At 41.4% G+C, this 24,811-nt stretch overlaps 1 protein-coding gene and 1 non-coding gene across 14 annotated transcripts in view; both read right to left on the bottom strand.

The window, feature by feature from the left end:
• The window catches only part of LMO3 (LIM domain only 3), a 123,352-nt gene that overhangs the window by 31,497 nt on the left and 67,044 nt on the right, over positions 1–24,811 (bottom strand). The window lies entirely within an intron of this gene.
• TRNAG-UCC (transfer RNA glycine (anticodon UCC)) lies at positions 20,181–20,249 on the bottom strand. The gene has a single exon. It is a non-coding gene; the product is annotated as a tRNA-Gly (tRNA).

The following is a 24,811-nucleotide window of genomic DNA, read 5'->3' as shown; positions in this document are numbered from 1 at the left end:
CATCTTTGAGTGCCCAAATCAAGGGGGTAGAGCCCTATTTTCATACATGCATGGGTTTTAGCTAACTTGATCCATCCTTAATATTGCAAAGGCTTGAGTAGCATTTCCCCCATGCCCCCCCCACAATATGATGTAGGAGAAGTGCCTGTCAAATTCTGACTAGGCAGACATGAGTTCAAAAGGGTGCCATTTAATCCTGAGAACAGCACCTCCAACACTAAGTCTAGCTCTTGAGCTGCTCAGCTATAGAGCTCACCAAGAAACTGTCAGACTTGCCTAACTCACAGAGTTAAAAGACCTCTGTGTGCTGCTCTGAATTCCTTGAAAGGTCAGGATATACATTTCATAAATTAATTTCGGAAGGTTCCCCATGATAAGGTTTGAGATCGCTTGATCTACAGCAAACACCTCGTCGTTTCGTTTATAGAATAATTGACTAATATGTTATAGAATTGCACTAGATACTGTGATGAGCAATTTGGAACCATCATTTTTCATTTAAGTTATCAGCAGGGTGTAGTCGTTTGGGGTTGGAAAGGGTCATAGACCCTTTACTTTTTTTGGGAGCAGGGTCCCAGCCAGGTCCGTATGTATAAGCCAATCATCATGAAAGGGTAGCATATTAACCACTGAGAAGAGTCGTCGTTTCATGCTGACTGGAACTAATTAGCCTCCCTTTTCATGATGATTAGCTCCTAGGGACGTCTGTTGTAGTGGAATGTGGACCCAGAGATGGCACAGAGAGCAAGGGAGATTAGGGAAAGGGGGCATAGCTCTGTGGGGGCTTGCTGTGACTATCATGAAGGGACCTTGTTGCCAGTCCACAACTGGTTACCAGAGTCCTACTGTACTGAAACTGACATCATCTAAAGAAGGGCTGTGGTCCTAAAGAACCTGTGGTCCTCCAGGTGTTGTTGGACTTCAGTTCTCATCAGCTCCAGACAGCATGGCCAATGCTTGGAGGATATGGGAGCAGGGCTCCAAGTTCTACCTTCGCACTTTGCAGCTTTAGTATAGTGTTCAACAGAAAAAAGAAGGATGCACTAATCTGGCATTGTTTTTCAAAATCCAGGTTATGAACATGTAAAGCTACCTTATTCTATGACAGACCTAACATGGGTGTTAGGATGGAGAGCCATACTGTAAAAAGGGAAAAACCCATATTTAGAAATTGCTGTAAGGGTGCAGGGTAATGTGCAACTTTGACTGTGATCTTCTGTAGAACAGAGTCATCTATTGTGCAGAAGAATATATGCTTGATCAGGCCAAAATGGCGCATCTAGCCCAGTAATCTGACTCCAACAGATGGCAGACTGGGGCAGCCCATGAATCCTTCTTTGCAGTCCTCTGTTTTAGGTGCGGGGAGCCTTTCGCCCTCCCGATGTTGTTGAACTACAACTCCCATCAATTCCTAGCCATCAGCCATGCTCATTAGGCCTGATGGGAGTTGTAGTTCAGTAACATCCGGAGGGCCAAAATTTCCCCACACCTAGTCTATCTGAAGGGCTGCCTGGTCCAAGTCTTGTTTAAATATAAAAGCCCTAAGAAGGGAGAACAGAGACCTTTAAGTAGGTCATCAACAGTAAGTACCTGGATAGCAGACTGAACAGACACATACCTTGTCAGCTTTCCCTGCTATGGTGGGATGTATTGTATATTATTTCAAAATCTGCATCTATATATATAAGTCAGTATATGCACATTTTATGCAAATCTTTGTCCTCTTTTCTTGGTGATGCATTTCCTCTTTTTTGACAAGCCATAAAGTACCCTCCTTAGAGCAGACAGAAAGACAACAAGCCCTGCCTGCCCACATTGAGCATCTGGTTCCTAGAGGTATACTGCCTCTGGACTTGGAGGATCCATTTAGTTAGGATGGCTAATAGCTGTTGATAGGCCTAACCTCCATTTGTTGTTGTTATGTGCCTTCAAGTCGATTACAACTTATGGCGACCCTATGAACCCGTGACCTCCAAGAGCATCTGTCATGAACCACCCTGGTCAGATGTTGTAAGTTCAGGTCTGTGACTTCCTTTATGGAATCAACCCATCTCTTGTTTGCCCTTCCTCTTTTTCTACTCCCTTCTGTTTTTCCCAGCATTATGGTCTTTTCTAGTGAATCATGTCTTCTCATGATGTGTCCAAAGTATGATAACCTCAGTTTCATCATTTTAGCTTCTAGTGACAGTTCTGGTTTAATTTGTTCTAACACCCAATTATTTGTCTTTTTCGCAGTCCATGGTATCCGCAAAGCTCTCCTCCAACACCACATTTCAAATGAGTTGATTTTTCTCTTATCTGCTTTTTTCACTGTCCATCTTTCACATCCATACATAGAGATCGGGAATACCATGCTTGGTGTAATTCCTAAGAAAAGAGCACCACAATTAAGCTAGTGGCCATGTGCAAACCCACCTTTACACAGTGAGAAAGGGAATGATATAAATCTTGATGAATAAGAAAAAACAGACACTCTGCCCAGTTCGATAGGACTCCCATAAATCTTGCTTATTCTAAAACTTTAGCTGTTTTCGGGCTATGTGAGAAACCCTTTGAAGTTGTGTTACACCCCTGCACTCACACCAGGGCTTTACATTAGCTAGTATTAATGCTGAATATAGCTGCTTGTTTATATTAAGAACATAGTTTCCCCTGGTATTATTATCATTATATTATTGTTATTACTATTCCACAATGCCATGTTGAAATTCTGAACCTAGTTCTTCTATTCTACCATCCCCAATTTCAATTGCTTTCTTTCCCCGAGCATTTATCAGCTACCTGATTAGAATTTGTTTCCACACAAACCATTGATCATCAGCCTATTACTAGGCAAATGACAGTTAATTACCCACTACATTAACCACTGGGACCCGAGACCTGCTTCTCCTGCCATCAGTCAACATGATAAATGTGGCAAGTTCAGTAATGCATGGCCAGCCCCGAGCTGCCTGCTATAGTGTGAACAACCCTCAATCTCACTTCCAGGCCCAGGAAAATCTATGGCAATCTGCATAATTACAAGCTCTGGGTTAATAACAGACAAATGATTTGTTGCATCTAAACAAAGTCCTTGGAACGGGCCTGGTCTCCTGTGGTTTTCCCGGGCCAGTTATGCTCTGCCATCGGTGCACTTTCTAGTATAATGTGCATTAAAAAGGAAAGAAAGAAAGAAATGCATCTCCCAATACTATACCTTTCTCAATTTGTTGCTCTCCAATTTATGGATTCTGCATATGTGATTTTTAATCATTAAAGAACTCTTGGAGCAATATTATCTTAATTATTCTCTGCTGTAACCAGGGAATTAGGCTTCAGATAAAATTTTCTTCTTCCGCGCACTTTCCCTGCCTCGCTGGAGGCTCCATCAGTTTTCATCTGCACCTGGACTCTGAAATCCTAATGATGAATTATTGCCCCTTTTCCTAAGAGGGCGAACCTTACAAGGGAACATTTTACTGAACTGTCAAGCTCACAGACTGAGTGCGGAGATGCGGAAATCTGATCTAATTTACTGCAAAACGATGCACTTGTTAGACTTTTCTCCCTCCATTTCGTCCCAAGGATCAAGAGATCAGTCAGTAGCCACCATTGCCTACTCTTTGCTGGAGAGACAGGGGGGATGCCATTTGTTACGTTCTTTAGGAGGCTCAACACAGCAGAAATTGAAACCAAATTTTTGTTTTGCTGTGAAGAAATAAAAATTCTACTTAAGTCAAGCAATAGTTCCCCCATCCCAAACAAGGCAGGTTCATCCTCCATTAATTTTCTAACGCAATCTTGGTTCCCTAGCATTGACTCACTCTGCCTTCCTGTTCCATTGTTCGAGCCTTATCCAGGTCTCTACCTCCATCCTGCCCAGAATCGCAAAATTTTGATTTTGGAAATGAGAGGCCTGGGGAGGCTCTAACCGATCACAGGTGGAGGAACCTGGCAAGTCATAGGTAGGGCTTCAATAAAATTTGTCAAGCCAGAAACAGGTTGGCCAGAATCTGGCGTCAAGTCGGAAGCAGGATATGGAAGGCCACATCAGAGGCTGCCAGAATGTGGAATTTATTGGCTTTGCAGACCCCTGTACTAATTACAGGGCAAAAGTATAATCAATCAGACTGTTTGGAAGGGCTAGCCATAGACCTCTTGTAAGTTGAAGAGGTGAAACTCCAGCACAGACCTGTTTCAGACAGCAACCTGTGAATGAGCCTCTAAGTGCCAGTAGCAGCTACTAGTCCAGACAGCTGATACAGGCACACTTGTATAATCCCTGTCTAGCACCTTCAGAGGTATCACTGATGCCACATACTCACAGTCTTAGTGTCTTCTTTCAGCAGAGAGTATAGTACAGTTTTCAGTTCAAGAAGGGTGACTGAATGAGCAGTGGTAATGCTAACAGAGGGCTTCCATATGCACCTAGCAGCTGCTACAGTCACCTCAAAGGTTTCAGAAGATATGGAGGCTCACTCACAGTGTAAATTGCCATGTAAATTGAGTCTTTCATTGCCCTTTCATGCCTTTTAAGACTTTTGAAAATAGCATGGCCTTCAATATTCAAATGGAAATGTAATGATAAAGCAGCCAGTGACCCAGGCCGTTGTCTTCTTCAGGTACTGGGACGGACCTGGTGGTACTTTCACCTAAGCCTAGATATATACAGGGCCTGGCTACACTAACTCAGTGATAAATAGAGAATTATTTGTTTATTTATCAATTTGCGGTCTCAGGGCAGGATACAACATAAAACATGCACAACCAGAAAAGGCAACAAAAAACCCCTTTTCTTTGCACTGGAATATTTGGGGAGATAGGAGATTCTCTACATGTGCCGACCCCTGGCTTTCAAAAGAGTTCTGGGGTAATGGGGGAGAGGTCTTTTGATTTTAATGGAAGTGTATGTGATGCACAAAAGAAAAGTAATATTTCCCTTGTGCTTTCATTTTTAGGAAAGACTGTTGCGTGCTTAGCATGTGGAACGTTTTTCAGACTGCACAGCAATATCATGGACTACCCCAATATGGAATCTCAGCACCTTTTACAATCTTACACCACAGCTTCAAATTAAACTTTGCATTCAGTAGGGGTGTGTTCAATATCTTTCATCAATACCGATTAACTGCCACCATGTGTTCTTGGCCCATAATAAGCAGGCTTGGATTTAAAGGCACAGGGAGGACTCAGTATCCTAGTTTCAGAAGTATTTGGATTACCTCCTTCTCAACCCTCTCTGCTGGTAGGAAATGATGAAGTTGGGAGTACCAGGCAGATTGCTGTATGTGGAGGGGGAAAAGTTTCTGATATTTCAGCACTGGATTGGATTGAATTGAGGAAGCTGCAGAAAAAAGTTTGAATACTCCATATCTCTGTTGACACCGAGGCTGTTGTCAACCCCGCCGCCTGGAATTCTGAGCAGGACTATTCCTTCTACTGGTAATAAGGCAAGACAACGGGGAGAATAAAAACTGCAGAGAGCAGGAAATAAGCCCTGGCCAGAAAATACCCCGAAATGTTTACTACAGCCAGGACTGCTCCTATCACTAAGCATGGTTAGGCCTAGGGAAGGGGAGAAATTTGATTCCGTTTGCATTTAAAGGTAAGCCTGTCTTAAGTTCACACTTTCTGAAAACCTTATGCAAATCAAAACACAGCCATCCTCTGAAATCCACACTTCTCTGAATTTTGCAGATGCAGTTCTCCAGCCAAGTAAGGTGCACAAAAATGTGTATACTGGTGAAAATAACATACAAAAATGCATTACAATCTGGGAAAATTGTCTTGCAAAGATGTGTCTATCAGGTGAGACGGCATATAATAATGGGTACATGAGGGGAAATTTGCACTAAAGTGCTGATACATTTTTGTAAGAACGTTAAAAACAATGGCAAACTCCTGTGGAAATGTAGTGAACTGAACTTAAAAAGACTGGGAAAATCAGAAAAAGAGAGAAACAGAAATTGACAGATTTGCCCAACCCTAAGTAGGCAGAAGTCTCCAGTGAGAAATGTGGGGTGCTGTTGCTGTTGGAGTCCCTAATTGTAAATAGCAGCAGAAGCAACAAGGCAGGAACTCTGCCTCTCAGACTTAATACTCTAAGAGAGCAATCCAACTCAGGGCAAGCTGGCAAAAGTGGTGGTGGCAGAGGAGGAGTCAGCAGGAAGCTCTGTGGCATCCATCTGATCCTCCATGGTGAAGCCGGGACCCTGCCTGCCCAGCCAAGGGTCTGCCACATTTAACTCCCATCAGCCTGGTGTAAATATGAGTTGGATTGAGCCCCAAGGAACCAGAAATGGTATGGAGAAATCTCCAGTAGGGCTAGAGGGATAAGCAGATCTGTATACTTCCAGACTGCATCAGTTTCACATATGTTCATTCATAAATCTGTTTCATCCCCTTCTGTATTAATCTGATTTTTTTAAAAAAAAATCTGCACAAAAATTGAATTTAAACATATACTTAAATACGTATTTTTGAGTGCATTTCCTCTTAAAAGTACACATTTCTGAATGTACTTTCACCTAAACTATGCATTTTGGTTCTTCTTTTCATTATTATTATTATTATTATAGCTGAGAAATTTCAGAGAGGTACAAAATCTAAAAGATAGCCATGTTCCGTTTTACACATGAGTTCCAGAAAGTACAGATTGGGTCAGTTCATATCAGATTTTGCAGAGAACAAATTCCTCAAGCATCCCCTAGTCGCCTGCTTTCCTTGGTTATAGACACCCCAACAGGGAAGCTCAGGACACCCTCCCCACACACATAGTTCAAACATACTGCATTAGTATTTTCTGTGACACCCCCCCCTCCGGAATGTGTGGAACCTCCCTGGAAAACATCACTAACCTTGATGGAAACAATCAAAATTCTCTTTTTTCATTATTCAGAACTCCTCTGATATTTCACCTAAGCACGAAACTCTATATTCACCGCAAGACTGCACTTTAGGCAAAATTCAGAAGCAACTCTAGTTATCATGGCAAAGGTTTTTTTCTCCCCCAGGGAAAGGAAGTTATCCAGTTCACAAAAAGCAAAACACGAGGTTATTGTGTGTGTAGAATGCTGCAAAATACCTGGATTACCAAACAATACCCCAAAAGAACCCAACAGCACACACTCAAAGTTACAAATCATTTCTGATATTCCACTACTCATGCACCTAAACATTTAACACCACTAGTCAATATTAACATTCCTTGCATTTTCAAGCACTCCTTATGCAGACTTCAACCTTTTGAAAGTAGACAATTTACCAGATCATGCAAGTCAATCTGCACTATACATTTAAAGCAGAATTATATCATCCACACAGAGCTATAATTCCCAGAGTTCGCTTGGAAGAAAATAGACTGTTAAACCTCTCTCCGAATTGTAGCTCTGTAAGGGGAAGAGGGGTCTCCTAACAACTCTCATCACCTTCAACAAATTACAGTTCCCAGGATTCTTTGGGGTAAGCCATGACTGTTTAAAGTGGCATGATACTGCTTTAAATGTATGGTGCAGATGGAGTCTCTGTTTGTGCAAAGTGAAGGAGTTTCAGGAGCTGGAGACATTCAACCAGTGGTTGTCTTTAGATGATAGTACATCTGCTTAAAAAGCAAGACATGCATGAGCTTTCTGCCCATACATGCAGTCCCTTCTATCATTCCTTTGAGGTGTGCTCAAGTGATATGTGCAGAAATCTCTAGTCAGCATTAGTTTCCCACTTTGTTCAAACCAGGAAACTATGGTTGCCAGCTTTGAAACAAAGCAGTATCTTAACAACATCATTTGGAGTTGGTTTAAGATCTTGGCTTATATCAAAGCTGATAATCATAATATCCTGTTTGGATGAAATAAGAAACTATGGTTAATTGCCAATGCCCAGGTTTCAATAAGGCCCACAACAAAGGGAGAAGATAAAGGGTTGCCCTGCAATGGCCTCATGTATAAATTTGGGTAATTTATTAGGCTTATTGGGTTGAGATACAATTACCCAAATTCAGCCAGTATGTCAACAACGAGTACTGAGAAATTATATTAAGATCTGGACCCTAAGGGCCAGTGATATGATGTGAACACCAAATATCTGCACTCTGGCTACCATGGCTGGCTCCAGGAATGCCAGGGCCTTTGGGCATCAGCTTGCCCTGGGCCCGCAGCCCACCCCACCCCACCTACCTGTCTCCTGTCTTTTACTATTGCCATTAACCAAGATGGCGACCGCGGTTTCCCTAAGGGGATGAAGCCTCTGCCGCCATCTTCGTTGATGGCACGCATGCGTGCTACGTGCGCATCTCTGCCATCAACTAAGGTGGCGGCAGGGACTTCAATACCTTAACGAAACCGCAGCCGCCATCTTTCTTAAGGGCAACGGTAAAAGACAGCAGACAGGTAAGTGGGGAGACGTGGAGGGACAGCGGATCACGGAAGGGGAGCGGAGGGTCGGCTGAGGGGCCCCCTGTAGCTCCAGGGGCCGTCAGGCCAGTGCCCAACCTGGCTGCCCTTTAGAACCGGTCCTGCTGGCTCCTCAAACCTCACAGGGCTGCCTTACTTATCTCTATGGGCCAGTGCAGTTTTCCCAGGGTTATTTTGTCAGCAACTGCCTGCTGCAAGCAATCCTTGAAATGAAGAGTAGGGAACCTTTTTAATTCCTTGGGCCCCATGCCTTTGCAGGCCACATTCCAGAGGCTGCATGCCAGTGGTGGGTGGGACCAGAGTAAAAAATGGGTGGAGCAACAGATACCACCTTACCTTTATGCAGGAGGCTATATTCCACACACACACACAAACACATCTCTCCATCCAGACAAGCTCGAGAACACGTTCCAGCCAAACACTCAAGGGCCAGTAAGGAGTGTGGCTTAGGAAGAGAGGAGCCAGTCTGGGGAAGGAACATAGCCTAGGGATTGTCCCAAGGGCCGGAGCAAAACCTGGAGGCTGCCTTAGCCCCCCTCTCCAATCTGAGGTTCCCCATACCTATTCTAAATCCACCCCTTGCATCAAGCAATAATGACTTGTTTTTATTCATTTTAAAATATTTATAACACCATTTTTACATTTAAAACAACCTCAAAGATGAGAGCATGCAGGGAGATTTCAGTGGTGCTTCCCTATCTCAAAGAATATCCATCCTCTCAAAAATCAAAACTCTGGGTGTGAAAATGGGTACGACAAGTTGCTTCTTAAGCACAGAGAAAATAGAAGCAAAGCTTTATTTCAGTAGATTTGTTTTGCATGCATTTTCGCTGGATATATCCAGGACTTGCTAGGGTGACATTTATTTAAATATAAATGAAGTGTTGAGGCCAAATGTATTCACAATTCATTTCATGATCCAGCATCACCCACACAAATGCACTAAACGTCCAGGGTAGCCAGTGTGATGTAATGGTAAGAATGTTGGCCTAGGATCAGAAAGACCCAAGTCAAGTCTCTACTCAGCTCCATGAAGCTTGCTCACTAGGTGGTTATATATTCTACCTCCACTGTCAGAGCAATATGCTTCTGAGTACCACATGCTGGGAACTGCAGGTGGGGAGAGTGCTGTTGCACTCAGGTCCTGAGTTTGGGCTTTCCCAGAGGCATCTAGTTGGCCACTGGGAGAACAGAACTAGATTTGGCCTGATCCAGTAGGGCTCTTCTTATGGACTCCCATCTCCCAGCAGCCCCAGCCAATATGGCCAATGGCTCTTCTAAAGCTAGGTGACCTTGGTGACTATCTCTCAGTCTAACTTACCTCACAGGATGGTTGGGCTGATGAAGTGGGAACAGGGAGAGAACCAGGTATGCTGCCTTGAGCTCCTTAGGGGAAGGCAGCGATATAAATATGCCAAATAACTAAACAGAAGCAATTTCAATTAACAAGGTGAAGATGAAAAGATGGAAAAAGCATTTCAAGGTCAGCATGGGTACCAACGAAGCACGGCTGAAGTATTTGGGAGTGGCTAGGCTTTTCATAGGGTTTTTGTGGTAAGAGATATTCAGAGGTGGCTTACCACTGACTTCCTCTGAGTTTGGATGCATCTTAGTCTAGGGTCACCATAAGTCGTAATCGACTTGAAGGCACATAACAACAACAACAAAAGGCTCTTCATGGGGACCGTGTGGCGCAATGAATGGTCTGAAGAGACTTTTGGTTTATTTATTAATGGTATTTCTGTGCTGCCCTCAATTGATTATGGGTGGCATACACAATAAAAATAAGTGTTCCACTGTTAAAGAACAATTTAAAAGAGAGATTAAACCACAACATTAAATACAAACAGGACTTAAAAACTTTTTAAAGCCAAACCTATTAAAAAGCCTGGTTTAATTTAAGAAAGAGATGAATTCACCTGTCACTGAAGAAATGCAACGTAGTTTAAAACCCTACTCAAGCACTCTACAGGTGTTATATTTCTGTTTAAACATATGGGCCCCCCCTGCAAGCTCCACCCCCTGCAATCACTGTTCTGATCACCCTCAATGACTTGTAAAATAATTTTCAGAAGTGGGGAGGCTTCCTGTGTATTTTTAAACCCTGGAAAACGTGCAAGCAGCCTCTATATGTACATGAGTCTTCAGAAGATTGTCCTCCAACTCATGAAGGGGAATGAGAACATCAATTGAGGGCTACTGCTTCGCAGAGAGCTACTGCACTCATCCCTGCACCTTCCCACGCATTTACTTACTGTGGCAATAACATGCCTGAAGAGGGCTTCAGTGATTTATCACACTGACTGACCTTGGACAAGTCTTTATCTTTTTAGCATAACCTACCTTGCAGGGCTGTTGTGGGGACTGAATGGGAATGGGTCATGTGTGCCACACTGAACTCCTTTAAGAAACTGAAGGGTACACATGTGATCAACTAGGCCAGCAACATCATTTGGCAACATCCCAAATGGCCTTAAGGTCTGATTGATTGATTGATTACATTTATATACCGCCCCATAGCCGAAGCTCTCTGGGCAGTTTACAGCAATTAAGATGTTTTACATTGTTTTTAGATGTTTTAAACATTCCTGCCTATTGTTGTCTGCTTCAGGAAATGACAGTGGAGAAGAGTACCATGGGGAAGAGTAAAATTAAGATTGGCAAATTGAAGAATGAATGAGAAAGGCAATTTTTTCATGCAACTTAAAAAGTCTGTATCTGTGTTGGAATTGCTTTTTAAGATTTTTTAACGCTGTTTTTATGAAGTTTTGTTTTAATATGTTTTTAAAGATTTTTTAAATATGTTTTAAAGTCTTTTGTTTCTATTATTTATTTATTTATTTGATTTACATCCCACCCTTTCTCCCAGTAGGAGCCCAGGGCGGCAAGAGTGCTTTTAGTGTTTTTGTTTGCTGCCCTGGACTTCTTCTGGGAGGAAGAGCAGGATATAAATTAAACAAACAAACAAACTTTGCATGGAGAAGGTCCAGGTTCAATCCCTGGCATCTCCAGGTAGGTTCGGGAATGCCCCATGCCTGAAAGCCTGGAGAGCCACTGCCAGTCAGTGTAGACAATACTGAACTAGATGCAATAGCCGGTGCCATAGTGGGCCGAAGAGCCTACCTGACCTCCCAGCAGGTGAGTCACTGTGGCTTACCAGGAGGGAGAGGGGCAAGGCAGTAGCATGGTGCAAATGTAATGGCAAGAGGGCTGGATTGGCTCCGCTGGTGCATTTGCACTGCACTGAACTTGCTGCTGCCGTCCTCTCCCCCCCGGTAAGCAGCGGCGACTCACCTGCTGGGACATCAGGTAAGTGCCTCTGCTCCACCACACTGTCCACTACTGAGTGGATGGATCAGTGCTCTGGCTCAGTAGAAGGCAGCTGTCTATGTTCCTAGGCTGAACCTTTTTATCCTTTCCCTTCATGGAGCCAAAGTCTACCTTCAATCACCAACTACAAACAGCAATGCCACTGAAGCCAGGATGGTGGCTGGGCTCTGACATAAATGACGCCATGCGTTCTTAAAGAGTAAACAGCTGTTTCAGTCTCATTACAGCACATGCTAATTGAAGAATGCCTTCAGCACATCTCCACCTATAAAGCGCTTTTAAGAGATGGGGGAGGAAGATTGGGGGAGGGGGAGAGAGAAAATAAGTACCACATACAAAATTACTTTCATAGGTGCCCCTCCTTTGAAATTCAGACAGACAGGTCATTCCAGGTCAGGAGCAAATTCTGAAAAACAATCTGCGGGGATGAATATTCAGCCATCATCAGTCTCTTCGCTCAAGGCTCACGGTGTTGTGCAGAAAAGGTTCACTCCAGTACAGAGAAACATGGAGATGGAATTCAACTCCCGTCCAGCTTCCGAGACTTGAGGTCGCTGGAAGAGATGCCAAGGGGGAACTGCGGAGGGTCAGGTGACACCCTTCCTGCTCGAGCCTAGGAAGCACGCCAGAGATTTTGCCAAAGGAAACCAAATTAACGAACGGATCACCAAGCAGACCAAACCCTAATGGTGACATCAAAAATCACAGACTCGGTGCTTCCCATCTTTTTTGGGGGGGAGGGGATGGAAGATTCTATAACACACAAGAATTGAGAGAAGCCTCAAGGAGAAGTCAACTAGTTTATCTCCCTCACATTTGCATCCCCCTCTTCCTCCAAGGAGCTCATGACATCATTGGCCTCACAACAGTGCTGCAAAGTAGGAACAGCAACAATACATTTTTAGGAGAACCAACTAAACAAACCAAAAGGTTGGCTTTCGAGCTTTCAGAAACTGTTCTTCAGGCTGTGTGTAAAAAGGAGGGGAAGGAGGAAGAATGGGGGGCTGGTGGAGAGATATGTTGCTGGTATAGGACATGGTAGAAGCCTCATCTGCAATGCGTGACACATGGTGATTCATGAACCCCTTTTGGGACTAGACTAATTACATTACCTGGCTTTCTCTCTCTGTGTGTGTGTGTCTAATATTCAGATTCCACCATGGCATCTAAAATAAAGAAGCAATGGCTATTCCTTGTTTGAAAACATAAAAGCAAGCACTAGATTGAATAAGTCTCTTGTGATCATTTAAACTGGTGGGCCCCAGCAAACAGTTCTTGGTAGCCCTCATATATTAAATGCTATTGGAGATCTCTGATTTGTAGGGTTGCCAGAAGTCGTAATCGAAGGCACATAATAATATATATTAAAGAACTAGGGATAAATTTTAGGTGATGTTCCTGTGCATTAGGTTAGCCTAAAACTGGGACAAGAAACCCATGCCCCTGTAGATGATGGACTCCAGCTCCCATCAGCCCCAGCCAGCACGGCCAAGGGTCAGGGATTGTGGGAACTGAAGTTCAGCAACATCTTCATGGCTGAGCAAGAATGTGAATCCAGGTTTCCCTTGTCCAAGTCCAGCACTGTATTTAGTACACCACACCACACCTACTCCTCCCTCTCTTACACATACACACACATGTATGATTTGCAAATTAACAAAGGGCTATTTCACACAACAGGTTTGACAATATACAATATATAATGCAGGCATACCACCCCTGCATTAGCATTTTTGGTGCGCTGAATCATTTTGTGAACGTATGTTTAATTTGCAGTTTACCTAGTTGTGGTTCAACTTGCAGTCTGATTTATTTATTTATTTTCTCCAAGGCATGATGAACTACAAAGGACATGCAAGAGAAGCATCACTCCATGTGCAAAAATCTACCGCTATGCAAGGAAAAAAAACAATTCATGATGCCTTCCATTGCAGATTGGATTTTAGGCTCAGTGTCAACAGCATCCAGAGCCAGGAGAAGCCAAATTATCTGGAAACATCTGTGAATGAGCAATACTAGGGTAAACTGGTTGCCAGTTGTATACCGGGCCCAATTCAAGGTGTTGGTACTAACCTTTAAAACCCTATACGGTTTCAGCCCGGTTTATCTGAAGGAACGCCTCCAGTATCACCAAATATGCCGCCAAACAAGATCAGCCTTACAAGACCTTCTCTCGGTCCCACCGGTGAAAACAGCTAGGCTGGTGCGGACCAGAGAGAGGGCGTTTTCGATCGTGGCCCCCACCCTCTGGAACTTGCTTCCGTTTGACCTCTGACATGCCTCCTCCCTGATGGCTTTTCGCCGAACCTTAAAGACCTGGCTATTCAGGCAGGCCTATGGGATTTCTGGGGCGGGTTAGGTTTTTATACTGTATTAATTGAAGGATGGTTTTAGATGAATTGATGTTAATATTGTGATTGGTGATTGTATATGTTTTATATTGTATTTTATATTGTTGTACGTCGCCCAGAGTGTCTGTTAATTCAGACAGATGGGCGACTAACAAATAAAATTTTATTATTTTATTTATTATTATTATTATAAATACAAGACACCATCCTAGATAAATCCAAGATTGCATTTGCCATGCCTGATTGTCTGGCATTTGCAAAACCACATAAATGGCTTCTACATGGTTTGGGACCTGCTTGGCCAATAAGCCATCCAGGAATCCACATGCGGCTGATGTCGGAGGGACAATGAACACTGAGTTACGCTGAGAAACTCTTCCACTGAGTTACAAAGCAGAGGGTTTTTGTCCATTTGTGACAAATATAGTCACATTCCCCATTATTAAGGAAAGTGGGGATTTGTAGCTGAATTATTAGGTTTGCAGTGCAGCCCCCCCAAAGGAAGGCTTTCTCTGTAGTGACCTTGCAACTTTGGAATAGCCCCCCCACCCCAATGAGTGGCATCATGCTTCTACCCTATTTTCATCTAGGCTTTGGGGAGAGATATACTGTTTGCTCCTATTTTATTGTTGCTTCTGTTGCCCATTTTACTTGTGATTGTTATTCGTTTTATGATGTTGATTGCTTTATTTTATTTAAAAACTGTTAATTGTGATTTTAATAATATTGTTTGCTGTCCTGGGACTCTTGAGTAAGGATGGGCAAATCTGACCATTTTGGTTTCTCCACGTTTCTCGTTTTTCCAATCTTAAATTCAGTTCTCCACATTTACACATCTGTTTATAATTTTTTTTAGAAAAAGTTCATCAGCACTTTAGTGCAAATTTCTCATAGTATACCCTTTTTTGCAAAGCAATTTTCCCTAATAAAATTTTAATATTATTTTCACTAATATATGCTTTTCTATGCACACTTTCCCCAAGCACATGCATTTTTTGTACACATTAGTTGGCTGGAATCCTGCATTGCAAAATTCAAAATAGAGCGAATTTCACAGGATGGCTGTGTTTTGGTTCGCATATTATTTCAGAAAGTATGAATTAGGTAGGTTCGCTTTTAAATATAAACTGGATCAAATTTCTATCCCATCCAAGGCCTGCTTCAGTATTTTTGTACACATTGCTTGGTTGCATTGCAAAATTCAGAGAACTGTGAATTTCAAAGGATGGCTGTGTTTTGGTTTGCATATTATTTCAGAAAGTGCTAATTAGGTAGGTTCACCTGTAAATGTGAATCAAATTTCTCCCCTTTCTGTACAAAGCCACAGCAACATGGTCACTTTGCTTATTGTTATGCATTTCACATGCTCTTTTACCTTTGCAGGTCAACTGAGTTGTTTATAACAATAGTTGCTCAATATGCTGAAGCAGAGAACTTGCCAGAAATATATATGTGCCCTTGAGTATTAATTACATCCATCCTCAGAAACAGAGAGGAGCAAAAAATGATCCCATCTGCTCTCCCTAAATACTGCCCTGATGCCATCTGAATTTGCCAACTGTAGCTTCAGTTTTATTTATTTTATTTTTAAGTGTGTGTTTCAGCTTCACTGTATTTTGGTACATTGTTGTTAGCCAACATAGTCATAATAATAAAGTATCATATTCTCAGAAGTTCTTTTCTCACCTCTCCAGCAATATGCAGTGTGACTATGAGCAATGACTGGCTCCTCAGTTTACCTCCCAGTAAATGGGAACATTTTAACTGCCTTATAAGCACATTGAAAGGTCAAGCTTTTTAACAGAGCATGCCAACTGAGAGGTACTTTAGAAACATTAGCAGTTCTTTAGGGCATACATGTGTGAATCTGTTGTCAGATTCCCTTGCAAGTATATAGTGCTGAAGATCCAAAACATCTACTTCAGATATGCTATTTACAAAAGTAGACATACGGGCAATGCTTTGTGTGTGGAGATGCGGGGAAGTCTTGCACTGAATTAAAAATAGATTTGAGACAGAAGAAAGAAATATGTGTTTGTTATTGCACCCTATAATTACATTCGACACAATATGGAACACCGCTGCCTCCCGTACAGTAATGTTAACATAAAGAAGATTCCTAAAAAAAAAGAAAAGAAAGAAAGATGGGGAAATGCAAAGTCTCTTTTGACTGCTTTGCAAAATCTCTTCTGGAAAAAGCTATTTCTTAATAATACAACTTGCCATTTTCATAGGAAAAAGAAATGAGTTAAGTTTTCCCATCTTTGGACTGAGTGTGCATTCTTCCTTTTATTCATAAAAGGCAGCTGTATTCTAGGCATCGCCTTTGTTGTGTCACCTTTAGGACTTGCTTTTTGAAGTACTGCATTGAAAGGGCTATGCTGCATGGAGTGTTCAGAATTTTAAGAAAAGCCTTAAACAGTTACAAAAATCAAAGAATCAGGCAGGCTATTCTGAAGACGTGCACTCACTATATAAATACGATGTGGAGCGCATATCAATAGATCCCATATGCATTGATAGGACCATTGCTATTAAGTACATATGCATGGATGTTAACCATGGAATCTAGTAATAACAAGAGTAAAAACAAAAACACATGTTACAAGATGGATTTTCAAAGTTACTTTGACACGGCAATAAAAAGTGCAAAAATAGAAAGTTACAGAATTGTTTCAACAAGTGTAGATCTAACTAGACATGAATGTGCTCTCAGGAGTCAATCCCAATGCATTCAATGGGATTTACTCTGGGAAGGAGCATACAGGATTGCAGCCTTACTCGTCTAATGGAATATTGTTTTTGGTAAACCAATTTGGAATTCATTTTGGGGGACCCCTAATCTTATATTTTATGTGATTTTTTTTTTAAATGTGAGATTTAAAGTTGCTGGGAATTGCAAGTGGAGAGAGTACTGTTGCACTCAGGTCCTGCTTGAGGGCTTCCCATAGACATCTGGTTGGCCACTGTGAGAACTGAATGCTGGACTAGACAGGCCCTTGACCTGACCCAGCAAAGCTCTTCTTATGCTTCAGAGAGGCTAATAATAAAAAAAGATTTTTATAATGACGTGGACTTGATATTTCTTAATGGATTTTTAAACCCTTGTGCTTTTATTATTTTTATGACTAATGATTGCTACAAAAATGAAATCTGTTGGCACCAGTTCCATTAACTGAATTAAATATGGGTTAAAAGTACAAACCTTTATTTTGTAGGCTAATGTAGTTATAGAGCCAACACGGGCTCACAGGCACATTTCCCTGAATGTATTAGGTAATGTCTTTTGTCCACTGCCTGGGAAAGTACAGGGCAAAAGATGAATTCCTTAAGCAAAGGTTAATGAAATTTGGCTTCCCCAAAAAATGCCACAAACTTTAATGAACCAGCTAACAGAAACAGCTACAGAGAAGCAGATGCCAGAGATTGCTCTGGGAGTTTTATATGTTGAATAAACTCAGGTGAATGAAATCTAAAAAAAAGGCATCCCACTACATACATTAGTAAACATCTCAATTACTACCTCCATAAAGGCACAAAATAGTAATAGTAATAGTAACAATAACAATAAAGCAGGTGCCACGTTGACATATATTGCTCATTTTAAAAAAGATGCTGTTTGTATATAGGTCACAATTTCTCACATGTATATTAGTAACACAGTTCAGGAAGGAAAAAGCTCTCGAGATTTAGCACAGTCTGAATATTTAATGTAACAATAGCTGCCTTCCTAACAGGAGGCAGGAAATTTGGAAGCATATGAAATACGCGTTACACACCTATCTTTGCTTTGTTTGCTGCTCATATTTAATGCTGTTTACATCTTGACGCCTCAGCTTGTTTGCAAACCTCAAGAACAAATACCCAGCATGGGCTGCGATGAAATTGCAGATTCTACTTTCCATCCCCCCACCCCACTCCCATAAAAGAGCTAAAGACACAATGTTGTTTATGCAACATATATGAGATGGCACAGAGTAACATAAGCAAAGCAGACAACACGTAAACACACACACACACACCCCCCCCTCTACATATATTTGAACTGCCAAGGTGATAAGTTCAGCATTTTAAAAGATATGGATATCTTAAGCTTCTTTATGAACAAAACCCAAGAAAACAAACAACCTGAAAGAAAGGAACATTTCTTGTTTCCCCTTCCCTCCTCCCTCCCCTCCATTCCTGTTTTTCTTCTACTTCTGATGCTAGGAGTTTTCTCACCCTAATGCCCCCCCCCCCATACACACAAACAGCCCAGAGGGATTGCGGAACAAGGGCCAGTTAAAGAAAGGCAGCTTGCTAATTGAGAAGCTGATCAGGGGTAGAGAGATCCTGCTTTACCACGTTAAGCATCGAAATCAAGCATGACTGGATTGATGCCGCCACATCGCTGTCTGGAGGCCACTCCAAGCCAGGAGCAGCAGGGCTTTTCACACCTGATAGGCCCTCACTCCATCTACATCAAGTTGCATTAAGAAAGGAATGGATTGCAGAACTGGAGCCCTTGCCCCTTAAGAGCATTACTTGGACAGGCTTAATTGCTGCTCTTTTAAGTCCCACAGAAGTAGCAAATCCTGCTCAAGCATTAGAACGATGCCATTATCTATTTCTTTGCCCCTAGCAAGGAGAACTTTACAGTTCAAAGAGAAAAGCAGAAACCTGCTCTTTCTCTCTTACACACACTGTTGTATTCTATTATGTATCTAGGGATGTACTAGTCTTCTGCCCAATTTGGATTTGGCACAGAATTTCCCTTAATTTGTTTATTCTGTATCATTGCTGATCGGATTTTTATGTAGCGATTTTTCACAGCTATTTTCGGAAACTGTTTTTTTTTTTAAAAAAAAACAACCCACCTGTAAAATATTGATAATTTTATTGGTATTTCTTTTCATTTACTGATATTTCCTTTCAAAATACTGATATTTCCTTTCAAATTATCAATATTAATATCAATATTTTTGGGAGGGAAAAAACAGGTCAGTAAAAGCAGTGCCTAGCAGACAAAGAATGACCTCAAATTGATACCAGCCTGTTAGGTCGACAGAATGCTTTCAAACATTTCACAGCCAAAGCCAAGAACTTCTTATATTCTTATGCCAAGAATCACCGCATACGCCAGGTGTGGGCAGTAGATCAGGATCTACTGGTAGATCTCAGGGATGATCTACAGTAGATTGGCAAAAGCTTTCGACTCCCAATAATTTAACAAAAGCAACAGCAAACTTTTGTTTTCCTCTCTAAGATTAGGTTGCTGAAACAAAGGAAGAATGGGAGGAAACCAGGAGTAGATTTTTAAATGAAAGTATTGCAAGATCAGTTCTGCTCTGGAAATTACAGATTTTACAACAAATTACCAGGCTGAGCATGTACTCAGAGGCACACTGGTCCATGTAATCGACATGGTGCTGTCTAGGTGTTGCTGGATGCTAACTCCCTTCATCCCTGATCATTGGCCGTGCTAGTTGGGGCTGATGGGAACTGAAGTCCAATGACATCTGGACGGCACCATGGTGGCCACTCAAGTTCTAGGTGTAGAGAAGCCACCTCTGTGCCATTATTTTGCATCTGGCACATACTAGCTGTTATGTCCTCAACAAAGTAGATCCATCAAGACTGAACTCTGCCTAACCCCAGCCTAAACCACCTCGTGGACAGAGATAGCCTGGCCACAATTATCTGTACTCTAGACTACAATGAAGTGTTATACATAGGGATCCTTTAAACTCCTCATAGGCTTCAGTTGGTGCAAAGTAAAGCAGCTATGTTATTGACTGCCAGTACTACTAAAATAGAATGCCAGTTTTAGAAAAGCTACACTGACTCCTGACCCATTTCCAGGGACAATATAAAGAGCTAATTTGGACATCTAAAGGCCTACACAGAGCATCACAAGTGCCACTTGATCCCCCATGAACTTGCCTCCCACTGGCACTCTTTCATTTTCGTTTCTCTTTCCATCCAAGCTGCCTCCTAGAAAATTAAGCAGCATAGAAACATAGGAAGGTGCCTTATACTGAGTCAAGCCATTGGTCTATCTAGCTCAGCATTGCCTACACTGATTGGCAGCGGTTCTCCAGGTATTCAGGCAGGGGATGTTCTGAGTCCTACCTGGAGATGCTGAGGATTGAACCTAGGACCTTCTGCGTGGAAAGCAGATGCTCTACCACTGAGCTACAGCCCTTCTCTAAGAAGCTGCCATGCATATCAGATGATTTGTCCATCTAGCCTAGTATTGTCTAGCATGCCTGGCAGTTGTCCTGGTCTACTGTCTCAGGCAGTGAGAGGATGATTATCATTATTATATTTCTTAATCACTTTTTATAAAATGTCTCAAAGCGACTTAGAAAATGTCAAAGCACAGAACTGATCAAACTTTTGAAATCCATAACACAGAATAAAACAAACATAAAAATATTAATCCATTAACAAGAATAGTTTTTTTAAAAGGAGTGAATCCTATTCCACTAAAGCATTTTGCCCATCACCTGCTACCAGGATGGAACTTGTGACTTTCTGCATGAAAATATGAGTTATGGCACTGAGCTATGATCTGTCTTGCAACTCCTAGATTTTTCCAAAAAGAAGAGGATTTTTCACCTCTGAGATAATACATCAATAAACTGACCAGCAGCAGTTTCCTTTGTCCCAAAACTTCAATTATAAATAGAACGTTTAGTTTTCCAATGGATCCAGTTTGGCTTGCAACCAGTGGACCTGCAACTCAAAGACTGAAAGGCATTCAGAATTTAAGTGGGAGGCACAACACAATGAATGGATGGACATTTTTCCAACAGCTGTTAATCTAGGACTCCAGCAGAACATTGACACTCATTTCCCTTAACCCTTAATGAATCTGAACACTACATAACATGTCAAACAACTGAACATCAGAAATGAAAAAGGAGCGGCATAAGGGCAGACGTAGGGGAACTGAGAGGGGTGGGTAGGGAGGGAATAATGGATTGTACTGCTTTATTGTAATAATGTGAAAACCCTAATAAACTCTGCATATGCTTTCTACTCTAAAGCCTACAAAACCAACTACAGTCCTGGAACAGCATCATAAAATCATAGAGTTGAAGGGGGATCCAGTCCAATCTTAGTGCCTGAAACCCAGAGCTACAGCACTGTGAGGCCAGGGTTCAAATCCCCACTTAGCCATGAAGCTTGCTGCATGACCTCGGGCCAGTCAGTCTCTCAGCCTAGCCTACCTCACAGGGTTGTTGTGAGGATAAAATGGAGAGGGAAGAGAACCATGCACACAACCTTGAGCTCCTTGGAGAAAAGGTGGGATATAAACATAATGAATAAATAAATCCATCCCCAACAGGAAAAACTTACCACCCCTCTAGATGAAATCATTCCATTCTAGAACTGTTTTTACTATCAAGATTATTCTTCCAATGTTCAACAGAAATCTGTCCTCCTATAAAACCCATTAGATCTAGCCCTACCTCTAGGACAACAGAAAACAAATATTTGTCCTCTTCTATGTGACAACCCTTTAGATGTCTAGACAAGTTCGATCATGCCCCTTCCCTGGTCTTTTTTTCTCCAGGACAAATTTCCCCTGTTTCTTTGACCTTGCTTCATAGGGCTAGCTTTCCATATCTTTGATCACTAACAACAGGAATCTTACAGAAATTAGAAGGCACGAGTACCATCGTGGTAGTGGATGGAGTTGCACTCTGTGGATCCCACACTGTCACTGGAGGTTCAGGTAAACTCAGTAGTTAGGAGTGCCTATTTCCAGCTATGGCTTAGACAGAGATGATTTGACCACCATACTTCATACTTCTGGTAACCTCCAGATTGGACTTATTCAATGCGGTCTACGTGGTGCTGCCCTGGAAGACAATTTGGAAACTTCAACTGGTTCAAAATGTAATAGCTAGACTTCCGGGAAGGGTGACTTAGCCTGTGCCTGCTTTTGAGACGGGCTCCTGCCTCAAAAGAAGCTTATTCAGATATATCAGTCAGTTTTTTCTTTTTTTTTGACTGATTAAACTTCTCCCGGGTAGGGAGAAACGAAGAGATTAACCTCAAAGCCTATTTTTGTTGGGACGACCAGATCTCATTAATTTATGGGACGAGGTCCAGCCGACGAAGGTGGGACGGATTTTCAACAGCAAGCTCTATCTGTTAAAGCGAACGTTCATCTTATCTTCTAAGAGAGAACGCATTAACAGGCAAGCACCCTTCTTTCTATATTTTTCTTTTACTTGACTTAAATTGTTGCTGTTTAAAAGAGATTTGCCAGATTGATCGGTTTTTGACATCTCACTGGGGAGCCGTAACTTCTCTCTGCTACGCACTAATTAATAGCTTATCTCTGTTTTTGTTGCAAAAAGCTGTCCTGGATTTGCATTCTAAAGATACACACAGAAGAGGGATTTCTATTCCAGATTTTTATTTTGAAAAATATTATACTGTTTTGAGACTACTCTCTTTTTGGTCTATTTTATTTTGACGAATCTGTTTCTTGACGATTGCCATTAATTGTTTCGATCCTGGGAACTGCATTTTGTTTACTTAACTATTGGAGAGATAAGGCTGTCTGCTCTGTTTATACTGTGATGTCACCAAGTTTGGAGTATTAACCCAATTGTTGCTGAAATAAGAAGTGGTTTTCCTATATTTTTCTTTTAAAATGGCAATTAAGAAAGTGGCTGAGAATCTGGAAATAACTATGTTTCAGAAAATAATGGATGAGATTGAGATAATGAAAATTGAATTGAGTAAAATGAAGCAGGAGATTAAAGATATAAGGGTCCCTGTGAGAGAGGTGACCCTGGAAGGGGTCCCTGTGAGAGAGGAGACCCCGGAGATTGGAACAGGGGTCCCTGTGAGAGAGGAGACCCTGAAGACTGGAATAGGGGTCCCTGTGAGAGAGGAGATCCCGGAGATTGGAACAAACGTGGAACAGGAACAAGATTTGGAGTCTATGGACTTTAGAAATAAAATCTATTGTTTGGAACTCAATGTTATCTCTGAAGAAATTAATGAAGATTCTAGAGATAAAGTTATCAATGGCATGGATTATCTTCTGGACTGGAATGATGTGATGGAGCCCAATATAGAGAAAATCTATGGAATTAACTGCAGCCATGTGACAATGGAAAAACTTTTAAGAGATGACCCAGTGTGTTTTGAAAAAAAGAACAGAGATATGATTTTACAGCAGTATTTCAGCAACCTATTCAGAATGGATGGCAAGAAAATATTTGGGATAGAGGTAATTCCCATCAGACTCTTACTATATGACTATGGCTTTGACAGCAAGATTATTATGGAATACTGATAATGGAAGATTGGATATTGAAATTACTGGACTTAACAAGACTACTGAAGATGGAAGATGGAAAATGGAACTAATAGAGATAATAGAACAATGGCTACTGAAATTACTGAACCTAACAGATTCTGATGTGATGGATTAATTGAAATGTTTATTTTGACTATGGTTATGACAATAAGATTATCATAATTAGTAATGAGATGGATTAATCGATATGCTTATCTGGAAAAAAAAAATTGATAGATATATTTCTTAAAGAATTGAAATCTCTCTTTGACTTTTTGTGGAAAGAATAAAGTAATGTTTATGAGATTTGATGATTAAGTAAGATAACTACTGGAGGAAAGTGATTTTATAATATGACTTAAGAGACAGGATTGCTATATATTATAGACTTATAACTGATTTGATCTTTGACAAATGGGAAGTCAATATTTTACTCTTTATTTTTTATTTTTGTTTTTTTTTTTTCTTTTTTTCTTTTTGTTTAACTATTTTTGATTTTGTTTTTTGTCTTTGAATGTTTTATGATTTTGTTTTGTATGTTTTATGAAAATTTGAATAAAAATTATTGAAAAAAAAAAAAAAAAACAAAAAAACAAAATGTAATAGCTAGATTACTGGCCAGGGTACCCATTAGAGCTCATGGTATCCCTGTTTTAAAACAGCTGCACTGGTTGTCAGTTTGGTTTGGGGCCCAATTCAAGATGCTCACATTGGTGTTTCATGCCCTAAATAAATTAGTCCTCAAATATCTGAAAGCCTACCTCCTTCCCAACAGACCCTCTCAGATGTTAAGATTGGCATAGGGGCCCCCTTGGTAGTTCTGCCACTCTCAGAAATGCAGTGCCTTCTCTTTGGTAGCCCCTCAAGGTGGAACTCCCTCCCCACAGAGATACATCAAGCACTGTCATTATCCAGATTGTTGGAGTCTAAAAAATATCAAACAAATAGCTAGGAGGATGGAAGTCCAAATCCAGGCACCAGCACAGAGAAGGCCCTGCTTCCATTAACTACCAATTATCCTCTGAAGGCAGAGGCCCCCAGAGAAGGACCTCTTATGAAGACCTCAATTGATGGACAGATTGCTATAGAAGACAGTCCTGGATAGGCAATTATGGGGGAGGGGAAGGAAGTGGCACACTAGAATTTTGTACTTGGGGGCATCAATTCATACTTATGCACTCTAGAATCAAAGTGTATCTCAGATCTCCTACTGACACAGGGAAAGGGCAGAAGCCAGAAGAATTTCCACACGCACATAAAATTACAGACCAGTACAATGTGAGAAAAGTGTTTGCAAAAACTCCTTAAACGGTAAAATAAGTATACTGATTTACCAGGAAGAAGTACTTGGGTGGGGGGAGGTAAATAATTTATTTGGCAAACAGGAACAATTGGAGCATATAGTTTAAGTTTGTAAACTGGAATTGAGGACTAGG

The sequence above is a fragment of the Rhineura floridana genome, chromosome 8, assembly GCF_030035675.1.
Source record: "Rhineura floridana isolate rRhiFlo1 chromosome 8, rRhiFlo1.hap2, whole genome shotgun sequence".
NCBI lineage: Eukaryota > Metazoa > Chordata > Lepidosauria > Squamata > Rhineuridae > Rhineura > Rhineura floridana.
This window is presented reverse-complemented; position numbering and strand designations above follow the sequence as displayed.